This window comes from Rhododendron vialii, chromosome 3a (assembly GCF_030253575.1).
Source record: "Rhododendron vialii isolate Sample 1 chromosome 3a, ASM3025357v1".
In the NCBI taxonomy this organism is placed as follows: Eukaryota; Viridiplantae; Streptophyta; class Magnoliopsida; order Ericales; family Ericaceae; genus Rhododendron; species Rhododendron vialii.
Window position 1 is genome coordinate 12,542,629 of NC_080559.1, and position 13,087 is coordinate 12,555,715.

Here is a 13,087-nt window from a genome sequence, read left to right on the forward strand (position 1 = left end):
AAACCCACGCGGGATAAGGTGCCCCATAGGCCTTTGGGTTAGTAGCCCATAAATTTGGATGATTTAGGGACTTGATCAGTCGCCTAGGATTGGTACACAACTGTGATAACTTGGACCTTGGTTTTATGTGCTCTTACTTTCTTATACTTAGTTTAATGTGTTGACTTATTTTTTTTGTTTGAAGAATTTTGGTTTCATCCTTTCGAGCTTATTATATTCATTAAGAGTTGTGTCTAGCTAACATAAGTATTCATATTTTTAAACATGTCACTTGCATCTTTTAGTTTCTAGTAGATTATGTACATGTGGGCGGTCGTGCTCACCCTTACCTTACAGGTTCGAAAGGCAAGGCTACGCTTTGATGGACACGGTGATGGAGATATCTTTTGTGCTTTGGCGAGTCGATCTACATGATATTTTGTTGAGTCTTAAAAGCTATCTTTTGACTATATGTATATGTTTTTTACTTTGAGAATGTGATGATAAATGTTAAACTCTCCTCTAGAAATGCTTTGTTATGTCTTTTAGGTAAGGAAGAAGGAAAACTTGTACCTCCTTTTGTAATTGGAGTTGTATGGTTTAAGTGGTGTTTTGGGTGCCTTGGTGGCTAATCAAAAAAAAAATGAAATGTTTGGAAATGGATAGCTTGTCATGCTTCTTTTAATTTGGTTAAGACTTATAATTCATTGCATGATGGAGTGAAAAGAAAGTTGTTTTTAGTTATTGAAAAAAATTATTTATTTATTGAGGTAAAAATCATGTTGCCGAATTATTATAAAGCGGGGCGTGACATGATGTATGCCAACAACTTCAATAAATGACCATAACTGTTAAATTATGTTGTCTGAATGTTGAGAAGAACACATTGATGAGGTTAACTTTACAATTCTAGACTATGTTATATGCCAACAATTTCAATAGATGACCATAACTGTCGAATTATGATCTCTGAATGTTGATAAGAACACACAGATGAGGTTAACTTTATAATTCTAGACTATGTTGTATGCCAACAATTTCAATAGATGACCATAACTGTCGAATTATGTTCTTTGAATGTTGATAAGAACACACAGATGAGGTTAACTTTGAATTCTAGACTATGTTGTATGCCAACAACTTTAATAGATGACCATAATTGTTGAATAATTTTTTTACTTTTCATAAACACAGTGAAGCTCTCTGGCAAAACAACAAAACCAATGAAACTGTGATTCTAAAATCCATAATCAAGCTCTTGCAAGAAGGAGATGTGGGGAATGAGGTAAAAAAAATTCGTATTATCATGTGCCAACATATACTTTTTGTTGACCTTAATATATTACATGAAAAAACAAATTATGCAGATGATTGATGGGTATACTCACATGCTATAAACACAGCAGGAACGTAAATGTCAAAATCGTGGAAACGTTGCATACATCACATCCAGTTGCGGGGTAATTATATCTCATTTTCCCACAAAAAATTATGTATTATTTATGTGTAATAACTAAATACTTTCAAAAGACACTAATCACATCGACAAATGAGTCACTCAAACGTCACTTTCATAAGAAAAGTGCAGAACTGCAAGAGAAAATACAACAAAAGGGCAACTATTATTATAAATTAATTATTTTTCCTATCAACTCTTTTGGAAAAAAGACTTCCAAAAATACCAGTCCATACCATTGGACAGTAGTCATTTATGATGTTGAAGAGGAGGACTGAAGGCATTACAACTCCTTCCGACCAAGAAGAAAAGTTGATCATTACCTTAAAGATGTCATCACAATGGTACGAAATCTTCCCCTTTATTCCAATTCACATAATGCATGTTTGAAAGACAACAAACTGAAAAACAATATTTGTTTTGGAAACATAGAAAAACTGCATAAAAGAGTTCATGAAGGAGCTGGAATTAAAGAAAAAAGACCTTCCGTAGTTCAACCACCTATCACAAACACCACCCATCTTTAAATTTGGTATTCCAATAAAATCAGTGGATAAAGCCCCATAGCAGAATGAATCATCGTAAGCTTCCAGCAAATTAGTTGCTTTGTCATAAGCTCCGACCATCAATCTTTCATCTCTAAGTTATTTTCCCTTGAATATGTACAACGTTGATTGTGGCATATTTGTGTGTTACATCATTAAGCGATTGGCAGAGAAAAGTGAGATACCACAAACACTACAGCCACGTGATGTCACAGACTTCGAGTACATGTGGTTCGCAAATTTCTGAATGATTATCAAAGAACATGGACAGAAGATCTGTGGAAGGACAACCAACTGGCTAATAAGATGGAATAATAGACAAAATCCTGTAAATGGTTTTGTGTTTTTCTAACAAGAGGGAATAGTACAAATGTTGTGTTTTGTCTCGTTTTATGTAATTGATTGGCTCCAAACAAATTGAATTTCTGTACATATTTCTTGGTGTCTAGTACAAAATTATTGATCTGTTGGGAAGTAAAATTAGTCTTTGTACAGATTTTTTTGGTGTCAAGTGCTAAACTGTTGACCTTTTGGGAAGTGGAATTATTCTTTTTTTATGGAAATGGTTAGCTTCAAACCAATTGGAGTATAATGATACATGATTTGTTGGTTTATGGAATTGCAATAACTATGTAATTTTGGACAATGTTGTATGTCAACAACATCAGTAAATAACCATAACTGTCAAAATTGTTCTCTGAATCTTGATAAGAACACAGATAGATGTGGTTAACTGCGAAATTCTGGGCTGTGTTGTATGACAACAATATCTGTAGATGACCATAACTATCAAAAATTATTCTCTAAATCTTAATAAAAACATAGACATATGTGGTTAACTGTATAACAGGCAAGCACAGGTTATCAAATGATAATGCTATTTTATGTGAATGCACAATGTGATGTAGTTATACACGTTGATTAAAAAAATTATGCATGATAGTGGTTTTGTAATGGCATAATTGATACCGTCTTTCATGTGTTCCGAATTTTTGTTGTAATTTTGATAAAAGAGATGTGTGTTAGATTAGACACACTAGCACTAACCACACTAATGTTCAGAGATTTTCCCTTGAGGTTTGGATTCTTGATTTAGCATCTTGAAGAAAAATTCTTCGAGATGCTAAATCAAGAATTCAAACGTCAAAGGAAAATCTCCGAACATATTCATAACCGATAGAAATCAAAATCTTTAGAAATGGACAAACAAAATCATGCAATTAATAATGAGAACAAGAAACAATACAGAGCTCTAGAAACAGTAATCACCTGCTATGAGGAGGTTATTATAGGCATCATACCATTACTTATCGCATCCAAAAAAGACTAACTAATATGAGCAAGAATGGTTTATGTCATTACTGTTGCCTTGACTTGCTTGGGAGGAGTCCTCTGAAACAGAAACTTTGTAAAAGCATCCAACTCAAACCTAAATTTTGGTCTTAATTTGGCCAGCTACACAAATAGCTAGAGAGGACATACTTTATGACCATCATAACAATGACATCGAAAACCACCATTAGTAACAGTGTAATTTATGTACTATAAATGAAATACTCACATAAATTTGGTTAAGTCACATGAATTTATGTAGCATAACCATCAATATCGAGTTATGCACAACTAATATCGGCAACCAAAAAATTACAAAGAAGAAGAACGAAAACAGAGTAAGAAGAGAAGGAGATCGATTCTTGTTGGGGATTTGTATTTCAAAAACATAAGAACCATTTTTTACAGTCAACAAAATCATTTCCTAAGATAAAGTTTTTACTTGCTTACCAAACGAAAACATGTGTTTTAATTAGCTTGAAAAAACGTGTGTTTTAATTAGCTTGCTAATTGATTTTGATTGATTTGATTAGAGCCTTGATTTACGTTGATTGATTGATTCTACTTCCCAAATTTTTTCCTCTCCTCACCTACAAAAAGAGGATCTTCTCTAATCTTTTAAACACACCAAAACATCATTTGCATATTCTAAAGCTCTAGAGAGCAAGAAGGTTGATTGTGTTCTGTATTTTCCAATCTTCAATGTAAGGAAGATCGAGACAAAGGCTTTATTCTGGGCTATTTTATCATGGAGGCGGCATGGTTGTTACTGCTTGCACAAAGAGGGCTGAGCCACGAAACGTCTTAAAAATAACGACTTAGTTCACAACTCAACCTAAACAGCTAATCAAACTCCTAGTATTCGGTACTTCAATTAACAGATTGTGAGGTTAACAGTTCCATACTCTCTGTCCAAGTTAGAATAATGATGTGTGTCAAATACACGAGGCGTGCGCCTTAGGTGCAAGACCTTAGGTGCCTTGCGTCTCAACTAGAGAACACTCCTCGAGCACCTCACGTATTTGCACCTTGCCTCGGGGTATCAAGGCCCTAACGGTGCGCCTCACCTCATCGCCTAGGCACGCGAGACGCGGGCCTTTTAAAACACCCAAAGTACATTCATGCAAACCATTGGCACGACTAATAATTCCAAGTGGGGTTGCATTATTTCTTTTGCCTCTTGTGTTTCAAGTAAAGTAATAAACTAAGGCTCCATTTATTTGGGCGTAAATTGTTTTTCGGTAAAATGTTTTACCTATTTTTCGGTGTTTGTTGTATAAAAAATGAGGAAAATATTTTACATGTAAAACATTTTCTGTTAACTAAATGAAAATAATTTATCCTTAAATCTTCCGTAAGTTATTTTCCGAAATAAACCCACTGCCTTCTACTACAATTCTCACTGCTCAGTTTCCTCGATCATCAGTCCTGACCCACGTTGTAGACACCCCATTCTGGACTGTCCAGATAACGTTATTTGTCGATCGTTTATTTCCCCAATGATGGTCTTAGTCGAAAACAGTTTGAGGACAAAGGTGTGGTTAAGCTTTGAGCGTCCAGAACCTCTCTCAAAACCCCTTTCAAACCCTTCAAACCAGAGCCAAACAGCCCCAGCAAAACCAAATTGGCATACGCCAGCGTCCTAAAGGCGTACGCCAGTCATCTGCCACGTGTCAGTCATCGACCAGTGGCCCATCTTTTACTGGCGCACGCCAGTTACTACTGGCGCACGCCAGTCAAACCCAGTCAAATCAACTTTATTCAGCCACTTGGGCGGGACTTTTGTGCCACCCTGACGTCGGCCACAGTGGCCCCTGATGATTATATCGGCTAGGCCCGTTCCCCCTCTCTCCTACACCCCCCATCAAGCCAAGTCCCATGCATTTAATGCATGGAAGGCTCCCTTCCTCTTCCAACCAGCCAAACAAGGCCTTGGTCCCAGACTGATCTCAGTCTCTCTCCCCTATAAATACCCCCCTTGCATTCATTTGCAAGGGGTTAGCATTATTAAGAAGAAAAAAGCTCCCCTCTCCTCTCTTCTTGCTTCTCTTCTTATTCTTCCATTGAAAGAGAAAGAAAGGAAGCTCACTTCCATATACCTCCACTGATATCCAGTCACCATACAACATTCATCTTCAACCTCTAGGTTCTAAACCACCTTCAAACTTCAACACTCAAAAAGGTATACCACCTTTGCATCCCTTTCTGTTTTCGGCCCCTGAGGGGAACCAGCAAGGCCCAGGCTAGTAAACAATGCTAGTCCTGGCCTTGAACTGGTAAAAATATAACAATCGTATCAGATCGAGCATGGCGCACGCCAGTAATTCTATGCCGTACGCCAGTCATGGCAGTACGAGCACAACTGGTGTGGGGATCATGGATCGTCATTCCTGTTGTTTCATCTTTCTGTCAATCACCCCTGCATGTTAAATAACCAGTTTATTGCTTTCTGTATGTTTAGAACTGTTTAGATATAAAGGTTATTGCTTATTCTTTATCTGTTTGGAAGGCTTCTGGGATCCTTCTGGTCATGTTCTAGAGCCCAGATGATGTAAAAGCCAAGCACTGGATTAGGGTCAAACGTGCGTACGGCAGTCCATGACTGGCGTACGGCAGTTAAAGCTAAGATCCAGTGGCTGGCCCTTGCATCTTAGTTCAGTCTTGGCCTTCTTCCTGTCCCCACATTGTTTAAGGGGTTTCTTGTCTATTTTCATGGTTTCAAGCCATCTCATCTGACTGTAAATGTATATATCCTGCTTATTTAACTGCATGGTTTGTCCTGGGTGTGCGCTGGTCCTTTTCCAGAGCCCAGAGGGTTGCAAACAAGGACTGTGAAACTAGATGAGTGGAGTACGCCAGTCTCCATGTGGCGTGCGCAGGTCATATCAACATGCAGTGGCTCGGCCAGTGCATACTGGTAGAACTTGCTCACACCCTTGCGGGGCAGCGTACTGCATTTTGTCCAGTTTGCTCAGTGCTTGTTCTCAATCTATATTTTAGCATTGCAATCAAGCCATCCACAAGCATTTTTATCACATAAATCACAACTTGTTAAAGTTTTAACCCCCCCATTAACTGCTCCCCCGCACTAACTGGCTAAAGAATGATCAAATGAGAGAAAAATGCAAGCGCTTTTACAAAATGCCCGAGTAGAGACCGATCTCCGGATTGGGCGAGAGGGGTGCCATAAAACCCTTCCCCTCTCGTAACCTGGCTCCCGAACCTCAAATATCGAAGGTGACGACGGACCGGTCTATGCCTTTTTCAAATTCAAACAAACGTGGCAAACGTTTTCGAGTTCGATTCCTTGGGTATTCTTACCGCTAAAACCCGAGTGGCGACTCTGAATCGAAGCGTTTCGCCGCGCTTTTCAAAAAGGGGCCGCGCCCAATCTTTTAAAATGGACCCAATCGAGCATTTTTGGGGCGCGTGCCCACACACGTTCAATTCCCTTATTCTCTCTCTCTCTCTCTCTCTCTCTCTCTCTCTCTACACTATTTTGTCAATTTCTGAAAATATTTTTCTCTCTCTCTCTCTCTCTCTCTACACTATTTTGTCAATTTCTGAAAATATTTTTCAAGCGAAAACCAAACACCAAAAAATAAAAGTTTAAAGTTTATTTTCTGAAAAAACATTTTACATCGAAAGAAATGGAGTGCATTTCAATATTTGAGAGGTATATTATTACATATGCATTCTTTGGTATCCGACTAATGATGATAGTCCATCCCATTTTCAATCTGGTTCAATAGCCTTGCCCCCTCATATAAATCGAATAAGTCGAGAAACTGATAACTCATCTCCAACTGTCATCATTCTTCTACAGCAACGAAATTGAAGTCATTAATATAAAAATACTTAACTAATTTCAGATTTGTGCTTTTTAAATCCTTGGACACAATTTGAGTCATTCAGTTAAGCATAATATAGACCAATTGTCTCTGGAAATAACACAATTGAAAACTACACTTTTTCGTTCGCGCTTTTCCATGTTCCTTAGAAACAGATTTTGAAACTCCATATAGATTCTTGAACCACGAATTGAATGTTTAGAATCTTGAATCTTGGGATTGTAAAATATCGTTCTTCATGTTGTGTCCTTTCGTATATGAAATCCTAACTCCGTCCTTGGTTTTCCTCAGTATTTATCACAAGCAACAAAAGAAATTTAAAGAACTAGCGATACCTTCACAATGATACGAACAAAACACAGGAACTACATACCTCAATTTCCTAAAAGACAATTACAAACCCTAGATTACGTATATCAATCAAATTCACACCAAATTTTCAACTCAAATTTTTGTCAAACCTGATTTAACACGAACCTCTTGCTCTGGCGAGTGCAACGGCAGATGGAGACGACACCAACTGGGTCTTTGACAAGCTGAAGCATCGCGACTGCCTTTGGATCCATCCGGAACTTCCCCTTCTTGTCGTGGTACACCAAACGGATCGGCTACACGAGCCCAGTGGTGGAGACGGGCGATGCTGATGGCTCATGTTCATGGTCATGGATCCTGCCTTACTATTTATTTCTCCGAGAAGGGGAGAGAGGAAAATGTGTATGAATCCTTGAGAGAGAGAGAGAGAGAGAGAGAGAGAGAGAGAGTGTTCAAAATGAAAAAGTTAAGGAACATAAGAGCATTTCCAATGCTAAACCCATACTTTTACCCAAATCTATTATTTTTTATGTTTTTCCTCAACATTTTCCCTCCACATTAGAGTTGTAGTTCTACTTTTTACCATTTGAAATTAGAATGACAGAATTGTAATTAATGAGAAAGTGAAAAGAAGGATAAAAAAAATGGGTTTGGGTTTGGGTTTGAGTCTCCCCAAATTTGAGTGAAGAAATGGATAAAAACTCAAACTGGAAGATTGGAGATGAGTTCTTAAGCTTTTTACCCAAATTTTAGGTATGGGTAAGAATTAGAGATGCTTACAATGTGTAAATAGCACAAGAGGTTTCTAGGGTATTCTAGGACCCAAGGTCCTGCAGGGCGAATTCGAACCTGTTGAAAACACTCACGGACGGATATGATGCGCTCTACACGTCCTGTAGTGCACCCTGCACTACAATATTTTTGTTTCCGGGTATTCTCTCCACTTGTGCATGCCCCGGGAAAGGTGACTGCCAAGTTTCTTCCCGTACATTTTCAATTTTTTGGGGCCCCGTCCCAAGCCTGTAGCAATGATCGAATCCGTTCTTTTATAGAGCTCGTCGAGACCTTCTACCATTCAAAAAATCATGTTCGTCGGTTACCAATCCATATCTAGTCTAAACATATTTATCTTTGAACAAATGGGTCCAATTCAGTGTGATAAGTGCACATATTCAAAGGAAAATGTGTTCCAATCATAAGCTTGTATCTTGGTGAGGTCGGGAAATGGAAAATCGAAATAATTAAGGATGTGTCCTTTGATTTGAACATTTTCCCAATTTTCATATATAAAAAAATGAAAAAAAATCTCCAAAGTTGTTAGCCATTGGAGCCTAAGTCACATGGTTTGCGTGCGGGTGAGTAAGCGATAGTACGAACGTGAAGGCGTCTTTGAAACACATTTTAAATTACTAAACTCGCGATAGCACGATCGTAGTGCAAGAATTGAAAATGAGGTGCCGTATATTTTGAAGAATTGAGAGCGGGGGGTGCACGATTGATGGCTCACATCGTATTTATTGGTCTTATTAGGCCCAATTCCGTAATGGGCCCTATCTTATTAGGTGTCCTTGGACCATTAGGGCCTTAACGAAGTTGGTTGGGGCCTAAACTGAGGACCTTATTTTTACTTGAAAAAAGAAGGGTAATTAGCAAAAATAAAAATAAAAATTGAGACTAGGCCGAAGCCCATCCATACATAAGATTAATAGTGAATGGATCTTCTCAAAATTCCTAGTAGTGATTTATTTTTTAAAGTTTTATTGCACTACGCTAGGTAAGGGTTTTAGGGAGCAAACATTTTAGTTGAGAAAGCTTAAATATTGGTTGCTGAAGAGATTTCAGGACACTATTCCATGGTCCGTTGGTTTGTGCTAAAAAAATGTGGTCTATAAAAGTCAAAAATCACTGTTTGCTTCTATATTATAATTGTATGATTAAAAAATCAAGCGATTACCCATGTATGTCATGATATTAAACCAAGATTTTTTTTTTTTTTTTTTAGCCGGATGTTGGGCCAACTTACACCCAAGTCAACTAATTCCAAGGCCTTGAAAATAGCAACCTGGAATAACCTCCAGTAACCCCAAGGTTTGAAATGTTTGGCGTCCTGGAAAATAGAACTTGTGACCTCGTAGCCAAGAACTTTATCTACATGTGTTGGCTTTCCATACATGTTTCTCTCTCTTTTTTGGTTTTATATTGGACAACACCCTGAACGTAATTTTAATATCGCTTAAACAAAAATAGAACATCAGTCTGAAAAATACTTGTCATCTCTTTAACCTTTTGAATGAACAATAAGCCGTATTTCTATGTCAGAATAAGGTTCCCGTAATTCATGGAATTCCAAGCCATTTGATAAAAAAAATTGTTTAGAATTTCTATCGACATAAATATCATCCTTTTTCTCCATGCAGGTTTTTTTTTTTTTTTGGATGCATTTCGTCTGATCCTTCAAACTTTAGTATTTTAGGTGCTGTTCTCATTAGCTTTTTGAGCTTTTGAATTTTTTCTTTATTCAAAAAAAAATTCTCGTTTGTTAGTTTTGCGTCAAACTTTTATAAATTATTGGCTCGTCTTGTGGTGTATTTTATCAAATCCTTCAAACCTTAGTATTTTAGGTGATGTTCTCATTAGCTTTTTGGAAAGTTTTTGGGCTTTTGAATTGTCTTTATTCAAAAAAAAATTGTTCGTTGTTAGTCTTACGTCAAAGTTTTGTGTCAACAAACCAATAATTCCTAAAAGTTTGGTGCAATGCGTCAAAGTTGTGTCGACGAACCAATAATTCATACTCCCTATGTCCCTAAATAAGTGTCCGGTATGCAAAATTAGGCTTTACAAAACATGCATATTTTTTTATAAAAAATTTAATTTTTTTGCACAATCTAATAGAACTCATTACTATCTATTGATTTGTAAAAAAAAATTAATTTTTTTAACGAAACAAATGCATCTTTTTGAAGGCCTAATTTTGCACGCCGAACACTTATTTAGGGACTGAGGAAGTACAAGTTTGGCGCAAAACTAATGAACACAATTTTTTTTTAAGAAGGACAAAATACCCAAAATGGTAAGGAGAACAAAACTTGGTACTTTTTGTTTTTTTTGTTGGCAAATGCGAGAAGTTGTATTCAACTGTGAGGCGAAAACCTACACAACAGAGAGGAACCCCCAAGGGAGCAAATGGGCGTCCACAAATTGGACAAACCATTAGAAAGAGCAATTAGAGCACAGTATATGTAGCAATATTTTAAACTCACCTAGAGAGATCAAGGTCACAAAAAATAAAACTAATATCAAGCACATGACCAACAAACAATCGGAGTGAATCCGGACAGAAATCGGACTAAATTCGGACAGAAACTTAGTACCTTTTGTTAATGGTTAGTTTTGTTGATCTAAATTCTTTTGTTGATGACAGAAAAAAATATTAAATAATCTAGAAAATCTAAGGAGAACAAAATTTATCTGTCATTAAGTCTTGTACACTGCACATTGTTAATGGTTACAATCCTCTAGGATTTTTTTTTTTTATCTTTATTCAAATTGTTTTCATATTTGTTAGTTTTGCTCCGTGGATTATTTGTTCGTCTCGACGAAAGAAATCTTAAAAGTAAAAAATTACAACAAATAACTTTTCAAAAGACAAAAACAATCCAAAATAGACAGAATTATTTTTGTCTTTATTTAAAAAATTTTAATTTTTTTAATAGTTTTTTATTTTTTAGATTCATCTCGACGAACCAATAATCCACTTCAAAACGACACAAAACTAATAAATGCAATAATAAAGAAAAAAATTTGGCTTAATTAACTATTTGGCCAAAAGATAATAACTTTTGTCCAGACATTAATTTCGTGCTGATTTTTGCAATTAATTCCACCAAATCTTATTTCTCAATGAAGATAATAAATGAATCCAGTTGAGACTAATTAAGGAGGCACTAAATGCAGCGCCAGAGGTGACGGCCAGCTTTCATGGTCAGTGTTATGGTATACACGTTCTATTATGAGAGTTTATTGTAAACTTTATTACGTCTGTTTCGGTGAATAGTTGTTTACGGAAGTGAATCACGCACATTCGTTTCGATTTTGGACGGTCCGGACTTAAATAAAAAAATTTTAGGGGAAGAGTTCCCGAAAATGTTTCATATAAATCATGACCGTTTAAAGCCGAAACGAGCGGTCGAGTTTGGACGGTCCGGACTTAAATGAAATTTTTTTCGAAAATGTTTCATTTAAATCCTGACCGTTTAAAACCGAAAGCAGCGGTCGAGATCGCACGGCTTCGTAAATAAGTTAATCTCATTGTATTATATGCATGCTCGGAATAGATTCACAACATCATCACAAGGTGCATTTGGATAAATTTCTTTCGGTCTTTCTCGCACAGAATTTGTGATTGTTTTCTCTCCATTCTTACCAGATTGGTGTACAATGAATTTTTACATTATAGTTTTCGTCTAATAAGAAATCGAAAAAAATACAAAAACGTATATCAAAGTCGAAAAAAGTTCATATATATAAAATGACAAAATAAAATGACAAAAGGACGGCCCGGAAAAGTTCGTGTCTATTGGATTTTCCTCTTTTTCTTTTTTTTTTTAAAATTCGAAAAGGTGTTGGATTATCCGAATTGATTGCAAAATCTCGTCTCATTAAATGCAAATTAAAGACTACTAGCCAAAATATCAGAACATTTATTGCAGATTAGTAATTGCCTACTGATACTACTTGCACAACCGTTGTGTTGGTTGTGTGTATAATTCTGACCGTCCAGATGTATTTGGACGGTCTAGATTTTAAAAAAACTCTTCCATGGATAAGTTTAACTTTTATGAGGAAAAGTTTGAACGAATCCTGACCATTCATTACAGCCATGGATGGCTAGAGATTGGTTGTGTGTTGTGTTTTACACAACCGTTGTGTGTGTAGCACTTTTGCTTTTTAAATTTATAAAATTCAAACCAATGCCTTGTTTGGATGGTGTTTTGAAAATTTTTGAGCTTAATTTTTGGATAGTGAGTGGAGAGATAAATTAGGGTAATAATTGGAGGTAGGGTAAGAAATGAGAATAATAATTGGAGAGAGGAGAGATAAATGAGAGTAATGAATTTTTATTTTTTTTAAATGAGAGTAATTACTTCAATGTAGGGATAATGAGTATTTTTTGAGTTGAATTTTTTTTTTTTTCAAAATGCCATCCAAACAAGGCAAAACACTAGACTGATTTCCGAAATCTATTTCTTTTTTGTTGCGATTGAAAAGAACAAAAATTTAGGATTAACAAATTCATAGCCCAGAATCTGAAATGGAGGGATTTTGGCGTGTATAGTTTTACTTGTTTTATTTACATGGGTTTTGTTGAAAATAAACAAAAAATAGACTTCTTCACCTTTTGAAAAATAACTTTCGGATTTTAAATTTTTTAAGGAGATTTATGCAAAATGTCAAGTTTTTTTTTTTCTCCAAAATTTCGTTGAATTTTATTCACCAACCTTTAGGCCTCCCCTCTTTCTTTTCTTTTTCAAATTTCTTGCTCGTTTAAGTTGGTTTTCATCTAAAGTACTCGTGGGAGATGAAAGGGCTAGAAAACATAAGAAAATAGAAGG